Raw genomic sequence first — 10,876 nt, 5'->3', positions numbered from 1 at the left:
TTTAAAGCTGATTTCTACATCTAATAGATCTGAAACTGAATCTCAGCCTCTGCTTTTAACAATCAACTTTTGCAGAAAAGCAGACAAAACGGGTAAAATCCTTGTCTGGCATTTCAGGCTTCCCCTGAAGAGGAGCCTGGTCTAGCCCTAACACTCTGTAAATCTGAGCTCATGTTTCTCTCTGAGGAGTAAGGGAAAATGAAAAGAGTAAAACGAGAAAAATCAGAGAGCAGAATTAACCCCTTCTCCATCAGCAGCATCTCCTTGCTGAAAGTGCTCCTGCTCTGAAATGGCCAACTAAACACTGTGTAGAAGGTGCGGTGTGGGACAGCCTGGGAGAGGCGCAGGTGTTTTGCCAGGTGGAGTTGCCCTGGCTAGGAGGCACCATGCTGTGAACACCTAAGATCTTAAATATGGGAAAGCAGAATTTAAATTATGAATTGACACTATACAAGTACTGCCTCACTGCCTGCTGCTGACAGGATCTCAAGGCCAGGATCTCCAGCCCTGTACTTACCCATGCTGCAAGACACAAGAACATGGCATATCCACCTTTTCCTTACTGGCTCAATCCAGAGGTGGCTGCCTGACTCCCCATGGCATACGCGCAAGGACAGGCAGTTAGCCTCTTCCCCATGCCCTTTTCAAAGGCCTGAGGCATTTGAAGGAATGAGCTCTTGATCACTGCCTGTACAGCAGTTACAATATTACCTGACAATGACATATGGCCTTTTACATATGTAATATATGTCTTTTAATAGAAGGAAAAACCTTCCCTTCCCTATTAGAAGGGAAATTCCAGAATTCTTTACTTCCTCATCCTTGAAGGCACAGCTGCCTTTTTGGATAAAGTTAATCTCTTCTTTGCTCCCTTTCTCTCCTCCCCATTATTTTTTCTATTTTTCTATTGTCTCCTTTTTTTTTCTCTCCTCATTAAAGGTTTGTTGATTCCAGTACATACTGTTTAGTTTGAAATTACACAGTTCAGGAGGGAATTCCCCAGAAAAAGAAGTTTTTGGGGAGCAGTTGGCATTCAGGTTAGTACTGATTTCACAAATCAGGGATTTTTCTTAATTTTTTCTTAAAATGAGAGAAGTCTGTAACCAGCTCTGACCAAGACAGCAAGTGAGCATGGTGAAAGCTGTGCCCTTCCAAATATTACTCGGAGTTCCCAAAAGACCCTTCATGCCCTGTGCAACTAAGTAGAGTTAATTTTAACAGGAAATTCCTCACTGCAATCAGAAGATGGGGTAAAATAATTAGCAAACTTTTCATAACTTTGTTCTGTGCCACTATGAGTGCTGTCTGTGATCTGAAGCACATTAATAGGCACACTTCTGAGCTAGAAGGATTCAAAGATTGACTTCCTTACACATATAGGTGCTCCAGTTTCCTGGCAAGAAAGGGAAACTGATACAAAGTGCACAAAGGACCCTAATATCAGCAAGAATGTAACTAGCAGTGGAATGCATTAAAGAAGATCGTTGTGACAAATCAGGTTCCTAAGCATGACTTTCCCTTTCATGCAGAGAATGGACTGATTCGTTCCCCAAACAATGGGAAATTTTGTGGAGGCTCTGGAACAGATTGCTCTCTTTGCTCCATTACTCACAGATCAGCTCACCACGTTCAGCGACAAAGGCAGGGGCTAAACTCATCTGATCTGTTGTCCTCAAATTATGAAAAAATAATTTAGCTTATAAGCAATGAGGTGCTTCAAGAACTTGCTGAAATGAAAGCATCTCTCCATCAGTACAACAGTACAGATTCAGCTTCAACACAACTTGTATGATCTATGCACTACTATGTTACACTGTCTAGACCTCTCTAAGAGTAATTGTGAAGATTTTACAGTGTTTTTTTTCTGCTAGAAAAAAAATACACTTAAACTGTGCTGTCTGACTGTACTTTGACTGGAGTTATAGATCTCAGTAGGACACGGCCATCACATTTTTGGGATATGGGTATGCCTGCTGGATGATATACTAACAGTCCAGTGGCACAGTCTGAGATATGAGGAGAAAGTACCGTTTCCACATGCATGACATTTCTGTGCACCCATTGCATACTCTGTTTTTATATTTTGGCTGCCACTGCTCAGTGTCCTTGGACTCTGATCTGAATATACAGAAGATAAAAGTAGACTTTTCACACCTAATGCATTCAGCATTATTGGCTCCACACATGAAGCCCACAGCAGCCCACTGCCCTCAGGAGCTCCATGCCTGGGGGTTTCTTTCCATGACCAAACACTGCCAATAAATCTCTCTCCGTGCCTTGTTTCAACACACTGGAGAGACTACAGAAGACCAGCTACAAGGGGTACTGCCAATTGCCCTTTCCCCAATTGAATTTAGTGAAACATACTACCTAGAAAAGACAATACATGAAAGGAGATCATTCTTCAATCTGCTTACAGATGGACATAGAAGAACTGGATGTTCACTTTGATCAGAAAAATAAATCTTTCAGAAACAAGTTCTGAGGCTCTTAATCATATTGCAAAAACACAGTCCTAGAAAAAAATCCCACAGTAATCCATGTTTTTATTCAGAACATTTTCATTGTTAATGCATCAGATTTTGCTTTTATCTGACTAACACTCAGTGATACAACAGACAGTGTTTGCGTACAGAGGAGGAGTAAGAAAGGAGCACTGCAGCTGATAGAGGAAGGATGGAGGATGGCTGGTTGGATGTTTGCACCAGTAAATAGCATTACATGAAACTGTAAAAGCATTCAGGTGCATCTTGTTTTGCTTCCATATAACTAAAAAGGAAGCAACTGATTTGCAGCTTGGGATTTGAAATAGCTGATAAAAAGCCAGAAAATCATTGATGATCAAGTACTGCTGAGCAGCTGCAGCATCACGCTGAAACCTTTTGGGCCAGTGCCAGGCTACCTGCTTAATGTCTGGAGATGGAGAGCTGTTTGGAACTGCTGAGTGACAGCATAACAAGGTATGTACACTGCCTGGTCCACAGACAGGCCTAGGGATAAGATTCTTCTTTAAAAAAGGGCATGTTCTAATTTAATTTAAATCTGATCAGCAGTCTTCTGTGTTGCTCATTTGTTATTTTCAGACCTGAAGGCAGTCTGAGTGCCTGTTGATAGCTTTCCTGAAAAGAAATCTGCTTTTTGTCTTCAATGAATTCTGGGCAAAGCCCTGATTGAGATACCCAGAGAAACCTGGAATGCCCAGATCTCACAATAACCTCATGTATCCCAGGCACCTGACTACTCCTTTATCCTGCACACACTGGCCACAGTTCCTTACTCTGCAACATGCCTTGTGCTCAGTTCTTGTGCAGAACATACAAACATACTCTCTCCATCAGAGTTCAGGGCCTAGAAGCCTTCCTGATCCCAAACCTGCCAGCCCTTCAGGGTTTTGCAGCACCAACCCAGACAGACCTGTTCTATGTCACCCTTCCTGCCTCCTGTGCTGGCAGCAGCACTGTTCTTCCTCCTGCACAGGACACCAATGGTGCTTATGCCCCTGCAGATGGGAGGAGGGGATGCTCACAGTGCTGTCAGACACTTAACAGAAATGCTCTTTGGGGAGACTAACATTTAATGAGAAGGCTTCTTCCTTATCTGCTTCAAACTGCATCTCCTGACTGACTCTACAGAGTACATGGGTAACTAAACTCCTATTTTAGGTTTGCACAGTCCTTCTTGCATGAATGAGCTTGACAGTATGCTCTCTGCTAAGTAGGACCACTTGGCAAATGAGAACATGACTGTGTAAAGGAAGACAAGCCCACATCTGCAATAGTTGGGTTGTCTCACATTGTAGCACGAGTGTGTTGCAGCCATCAGAAAGGATCAACTTGAACATCACCTGTGCCCAACACATAATGCATAGTACCAGTGCCTGTGCTACTGGGCTACTCCTTGCTCAGCTTCAGGAAGGCCTACAGGCATTAAGCTAACCCAGGTGCTGCTGCACTCAATTTATTGTACAGACACAAGCTTGATGTTTACTTCACAGAAATCCTATGCCTACCCTGAAGTAAAACATGAGGAAGACTTCATGTCATTCTGCACATATGTCAGTGAAATAAAACAGATAGCTTTGAGATTTTTACATACATACAAGCGTACACTCACATATAAAGAGGCTTGGGTGAAAATATGATTTGAAATGACTGCCTGATATCTCAGTATCACTGGATTATTCTTCTGGAGAACTCCAGCACTATTTCATTGGAGCGAGCAGTCAAGAAGCTGCTCAACGACTCTGCTGGCATTAACTCATGATTTCCCTCACCTAACCTTTTTGTTTTCAGTATTGTCAAATTGTAGAGATGTAGAAAAACATGGGGAATTCCAGCCTAAAAGCCAGTTTCCTCTGCTACAGAAAGAGAGATCGCTAAGGTCAAGGATTGTCTAAAGCAATACTGCACTAATCTCTGTAGCCCCATTTGGACAGTGAGTCAGTTCTCATAATCTAACCTCAAGTCAGCTGGAAAAAGAATGGTTTTGGTAACACTTTGCAGTCACCTGTGTTTCAGAATTTAGTCACAGTACATTACTGGATACCAGCTCACTGTTGTAACTATATCTTTATGCAGGTAGCAATTTTTCTTATATTTTTCTCATGCTTCGCTGCTTATTGAGTATTTTTATATACCCCATATTTGTTTTCATCAACTACTATTTAAAAATATGTACTGGATTTTTTTCCACCTACAGAAGTGAAGTGGCTCAATCCATCTACAGTTCGTTAAGTACACTCCAAAGGTAGTAAATACTGCCACAAAGTGCCCAGCTGCCCCACTATTTCAGAGCTCGCTATGACTTACCCTAGTCAACTCCCGAACTGCCTTTGTCTCCCAAACTAACTGCATGAGCCACTCAGGGCTGGCTGCTAAAACACTATCAGAACAACAGACTTTGCTATATATGTCATACAGCACAGGCCACCTGAAGAGCTTTTATTTTATATTAAAAACAGGGATTGTTTCAGCAATTTTATGCGAAGTCAGAAATCAAACTAATACATGTTTTTTGTTTTTTGTTTTTTTTTCCTTAAAAGCTGATTTTAAAGAAACATGAAACCTAATGGGAAACAGTCAATGCAGAAGTCACTCCCTGCTGAAACGTGCCAGCAACAGAAGAGGTAGTGACACACTGTTTGAAACAGAAGGCTACCAAAATTGACACCAAATATGATGCAGAATTTGACTAAAATTAGGTGAAATTTGTCACAAGCTTCAAGTCAGGGGGATTTTTGAAGTTGTGAGAGCAATACAAATTATGCTCGAAGTGTTTAGTCTTCAGTGTGGATATTTGTAAGACGCTGTTGCATCACAGCTGGGTTTTGGCAGCCCTGCTTTCCTGCTCATTTCCAGCTTCTGGAAATCCCAGTGATTATGAGCTACTTGGTAAAGCTACCTTTTTACCTCTCAATTGGCTGCTGTGGAAACAGATATTCAAAGTTAAATTTCATGTTGCTTAGAAGTCATCCTCTTTTTTCCTTTGGCCTAAGGTCAGCAGACTTAAAAGAAGGCTTCAGACAACCGGGGTGAAGGAAAGCAAAGCCCCAAGCTGAGCTATACAGTTTCAATGCCTCCTGCCCAGGCAGGGCCCTTGGCTACTGTGGTTCTATTACTGACCTCATGGGGATGGCAGAAGAGGCATGGCTGGACCTTGACAACTTTTCATAGCTCCTTTAAAGGGAGAATGGTTGTAATTTCCAGAACAAATGAAAACTCTCAATGTTGCAGTGAATTTTTGGAAAGGTAAAGTGGTTTTTCAACATATCTACTTAAAACATACAAAAGCACATTCCTCCTTTCTCCCATTAAAGGTCATCAAAACAGAAAGGGACAGCCAAGGACTGGGGTTAGGCTCAACATGTGGTTTGAGACCCTGCAATTACACTCTGCTTTTCCAGAAACTTCCTTGAAAAACAAAACCCAACTTGTAAATATATTCAGAGTAAAGAACCAAACCATTTCATATTGTAATTTTATACTTTCATTTCTGTGAGTGTATGTATATTTATGCCTTTGTTAGTATTTTATTTTGCCACCACTTAGAGATTCTGAAGATGAAATTGTCATGAGTTTTTCCACAAGTATTTCTGTATGGAATGGTGTAGTGAGATGTAGAAAGTCAGGCAGAGAAAGAATATTCTACACTGATCACTGAATGCATACAAATGCATCTGAAAACAGGATGAGCTTCATGATTTTGGAATCAGATCTCCAAAGATTATTCTTGGTAAGAGCTGTAAGAGCTGTTAGATGAAACTACCCCATTGCTGCTTTGTGTTTTCTGTCTGTTGCTTTAAATTAACACTTAGAAAAATATGCATTGCAGCTCCATCTCACTAATGTCTGAGTAATGGAACACAGTTTTTAAGCTGGCCTACATACAGAATTTGAAGAACAAAAGAAAACACTTGAAGATAAAGCCTTATGTGCTGAATTCCAGCTCTTCAGAAGGACAAGTGGTGGTAAGAACATTGTCTTTTAAATAAAACAAGAAGACCTGATCCTCCCTAACACCCTGGTAACTAAACAGGCTCTAACATCACCAATAGAAACCTTAACAGAAAGAACTGCCTGATTCAAGGTCACAACAGCAGGGCAAGGAATTCAGCCTCATGACTTTAGATCGCAAGCAAGCTATTTAGAGTGATAATTTCTTCTTTTCTCTCAGCTAGAAACATCCATGCAGAATATAAAATCATAGCATACTAAGTGGCAAGGCCACCTTTCTGTCTTTTACAGCATGTAAAGCTTCTTACTTCCCTTTTCTGATTCTCAAATATCACAAATATTACAAGGTCACAATTAAATTTTAAAATAAAAATATGAACTTGTCTTTACAAAAGAAAATCTTTATTTTTTTTTTTTACTAGTTTTTATCCTCTACAAATTTGCCCTGTGAAGAATGGAAAGGGCATAAAAAACCATCACCGCTTATTCTAAACCTCTCATGGTATAGATTATTTAACAAAGTCTCACTACTTCTATCAATAACAAGAACTGTTCTGAAGAACAGCACAGGAACCATGACAAACATACGACTCTCATGCCATTGGTTGCAGATCACTGTGTCCCACCACTTCTCAGAAGGGATCCAAATCGCTTTATCTCTGCATCACTCTGAGAAAAATATGACAATCATGTTTTCTACTCGTGCAATTCACAGTCTGCTTCTCCAGCAATACAAAACTGAAGGCAAGCACATTTCACACGTGAGCTTCATACTCTACAAGGAATGAAAGGTCAAAGGGTAGCAGGCAAAAGCTATTTGCCACTCAGTTCTAATTTCCTTCATAAATTATTAAGCCATCCCTTACGCATTTCCATCTTTGATAGTCTTGTGGTATGAAGTGTAAGTCAATGGATAAGCTAATTGCAATAAGCAGAAGTGGTATTTAATGCACTGGACACTTTCAATAGCAAAGTAGTTCTAATTAGTGTTTCTAACTGATGTGACAGCAGTTTACAGAGCGCCAAAATAGTCCCTCATTTGTCAAGTGGGTCTGAAGCTTATGGCAGCTTTCTGATCATCTCCCTTGCCGCAGGACCTGAAAGCACCTTCAAAAAGCTTTCTCTCATTGATCTTTAGTCAGATGCTGACTGAAAGGCACACAGCTTTGCCAGAAAGAAGATAGATAGATGCTGCACCAGCATGAAAATGTCACTTGCTTAATGAAAAAGGGTATCTGCTCAGAACCTCTCTTTACGCATGTATATGCACACACATGCACATGTACAAGCCCAACAAAGCTATGAAGAAGCAGATTATTAAGCAGGTGAATACATGTGAAGTGCTGAGTAAACCTGTCACATCAGTTCATGTACAGCAGAATGTATTTACACTATACATGCACAGAGATGATCATATAGCCTATAACTGAAATGCAGAAATTTTAAAAGGCATGTTAAGTTCTTCCCTCTAGACCTTTCATTGAGTATTCGGGACACAGCACAGGCAAACTTCACCATTAGTTTCAAAATGTCAGAATTTACTTTCCTTGTCTATGATTTTTCTTCTAATGTATCGATAGTTCAGCTATCCTGCTGTTCTCTAAGGGCTGAGGGAGTAAATGATGGTGTGTCAGATAAAGAGCAAGTATTTGCCAAGTAGTGTCAAGAAAGTTCAGAACAGTTTTCTTTTTGTTATACTTGTTTTATAGCCATCATTAAATAATTAACTACTGTGGTCTGTTTTAGGAAAAACTATCACAATTTCCCTTGCATTTTAGACAGCACTCAAAAGGGTCCTACAAACATCTACAAGAACAAAGAAAGGGGAACTTCCAAATATTCTTCACAAATCCTCTGCAAAGTAGGCCTTTCAAAGGCTACCCTTAAACTAATATAGGCGCACCAGATACTAGGAGTTGGGCTGAAGCAATACAACCAGAATTGTTTTAGACGGCACAGTGAATAAACTTACCAGAGCTATGAATAGCTCTGAAGCAAGCACAGTACGGAAGGAAAAGACCTTCATGTCTGAAGAGGAGACCAATGCCTCCCTCAGTAGTGCTCACCCCTGCAAATATTCAGTAGTTTGTAAATATGTGCTTCAACCAGCTGTACTAGCACAACCATTTCAGATCAATTGTCAAGGTAGATGCAGATAATTCTTTCCTCTTGTAGGAGACCACAGCTCATAAAAACATGGAAGGCAATGTCACTTAGTGCAGCACAGGCAATTAGGAGCATGGAAGGGATGGGGTCAGAACACGAGTCAGTAATAATAGAGTGAGCACTAATTGGAGAAGTTTTTTATTAGTGCTCGCACATCAAATTAGTCAGATGGCTCAGGCACACACAGAGCAGCAGCAAAGTGTGTGCACCATGTGCCTGCCCCAGCACAGAGCCACGTGCATGGTACATCTCACTGCCTCCTTCTCCCCATGCTCTCTGGACTCAGGCTCTCTTGCAGTTCCTGTCTGTGTCAGCCCCACCACCTTTCAAAGCAGGTGATGGATCTGCCTAGCTAATAAAGGTAATAAAAGGTTTTTGACTAAGGCATTATTGTGCCAAATCCAAATGGCTGAATCCTGTTAATTTTGCAGCCTGGCTGTTCTGCAGTGTGAGGGAGGCAAGGCACATGCAGGGCTACAGGGTGGCACAACCTGCCCCTCCCAAGCTCTGTACACACCATGATGATAAGAGATGAAACCAGCAGCACCTGCATGAGGGACACCCAACAGACAAAGTGAGCATCTCCACCAACAAGCCACAAACCTGGTCTGAAACAAGTAAGCGTGGAAGCAGTTTTTAACCGCCATCACAACACAGGTACTTCAGAGGCAGGAGAGCTGGTGGGGGGATCCTGTGGTTACTAAGCGAGGATTTGCATTTACCCTGGTTTGATTTAATTTTAGGTGTTTTTATGTTGGATTGCATGGGAGGTAATAGATAATTAGTGGCCCTTTCCTTCCTTTGAAATTCTCATATTGATTCTATGAAAGATCCATAATGTCAAGCAGCATTGTTTAGATTAAAAACAAATTGCCAGAAAACTTGCTTTGGTAATAGATGTGTGCTTTCTGCTGCTTCTGATGTTTCTTTAAAAAGCAGACAGCAAACGATGGAGGAGAGGCTGTTCCATAGAATCCCAGTCTTGTTTGTCGTTTCCCAAAGAATGTTATCACAGGACAGAAGCAGCCACAGTATCATTGTTTTAACATGGTTTAGGATATTATTTTGGTCAGAGATGCAAATGTCATGGAGAGACAAACAAGCAAGTTCTGCTGTATATCAAGTTGCATTTTCTGTTATTTAAAAAGTTACCTTCTCACCAGTTGCCTCAGACCCCCTCTATTTCACAGTTGTCTTCCCAGTCCCTTGCTGTCTTGTTTTTCCTGTATTTTAGGAATTTGCTCTTTTACCACTTGATCCACTTATTGACTTTTTCTCTGATCCTATTTTATGTTGTCCCAGTGAGCCTCCATACTCTTTTATCAGAGGCCCTATATCTTCACACTAATTTCTCACTAAACAATAGCTCTCCAATTTCTTTTGTAGCTCTAGATCTGTTGTGAATATTAATAGCTTCTTTCAAGTTCTGCATTTGTGGAAAAGAACGCTAGTGTTTGATCTCTGGCTTTTCTTGAATACACTTGTACTTCTGCAATGGGGGCTCAGATCTCTTTTATGTTTTCCTAGAAGATCCCTTCCTTCATTTCTATCTTTCTGTTTTATTGCAGAGATGGAAGCTGTGGTGGACCTTTAAACATTTTTCCTTATTAAGCAAGTCTCCTCACACCAGCACAGTCTGTGGTAATTTCTGCCCTCATTGTGGACTATTTCTGTACACTCCCTAAAGGCATCAAGCCATTCAGGTAGTAGCATGTAATTTGTTTTGTACTGTGGAATTCCTGCCATGCCTATATGTATTTAGACCACAGGCAAACCAATAAAGTTGTCATAGAAACAAAGCATTTCATGAATAAATCAATTCATAATAAACTTGTAAACTTTGAAGAACCTGCTGTGCTTTAACAACACATCTATTATATATACACACTAATCATGTTTGTAATGAGCAATGTACATACACTACACATGTCCATTTGTTTTGTCCTGTTGAGCATCTTATAAATATTCTTTAACACTTTCCTGTGTTGTGCATGTCTCCACAGTATGGAAGGATAGAATTGGATGCTTGCATAATAACATAGCAGCAGGAATTTTTCTATTTCTTTTTTGATGTGTGAGGTAGAGGTTCAGTAAACTCTGAAAGCTTTTTTTTTTTTTTTTTTTCTTCTTAAACAACACAGGAAAGGTTGAAAGTATCAGTGCAGTAATTCTTTCTCTTGGCACAGAAAACTTAGTAGGACTTAATCCACTGTTACAGTAACTAGAAAGAATGCCTAGAAAGCCCAGGGAGCCTGATA

This window comes from Coturnix japonica, chromosome 11 (assembly GCF_054131305.1).
Source record: "Coturnix japonica strain WE chromosome 11, WE-NBRP24, whole genome shotgun sequence".
NCBI classification, from domain to species: Eukaryota; Metazoa; Chordata; class Aves; order Galliformes; family Phasianidae; genus Coturnix; species Coturnix japonica.
This window is presented reverse-complemented; position numbering follows the sequence as displayed.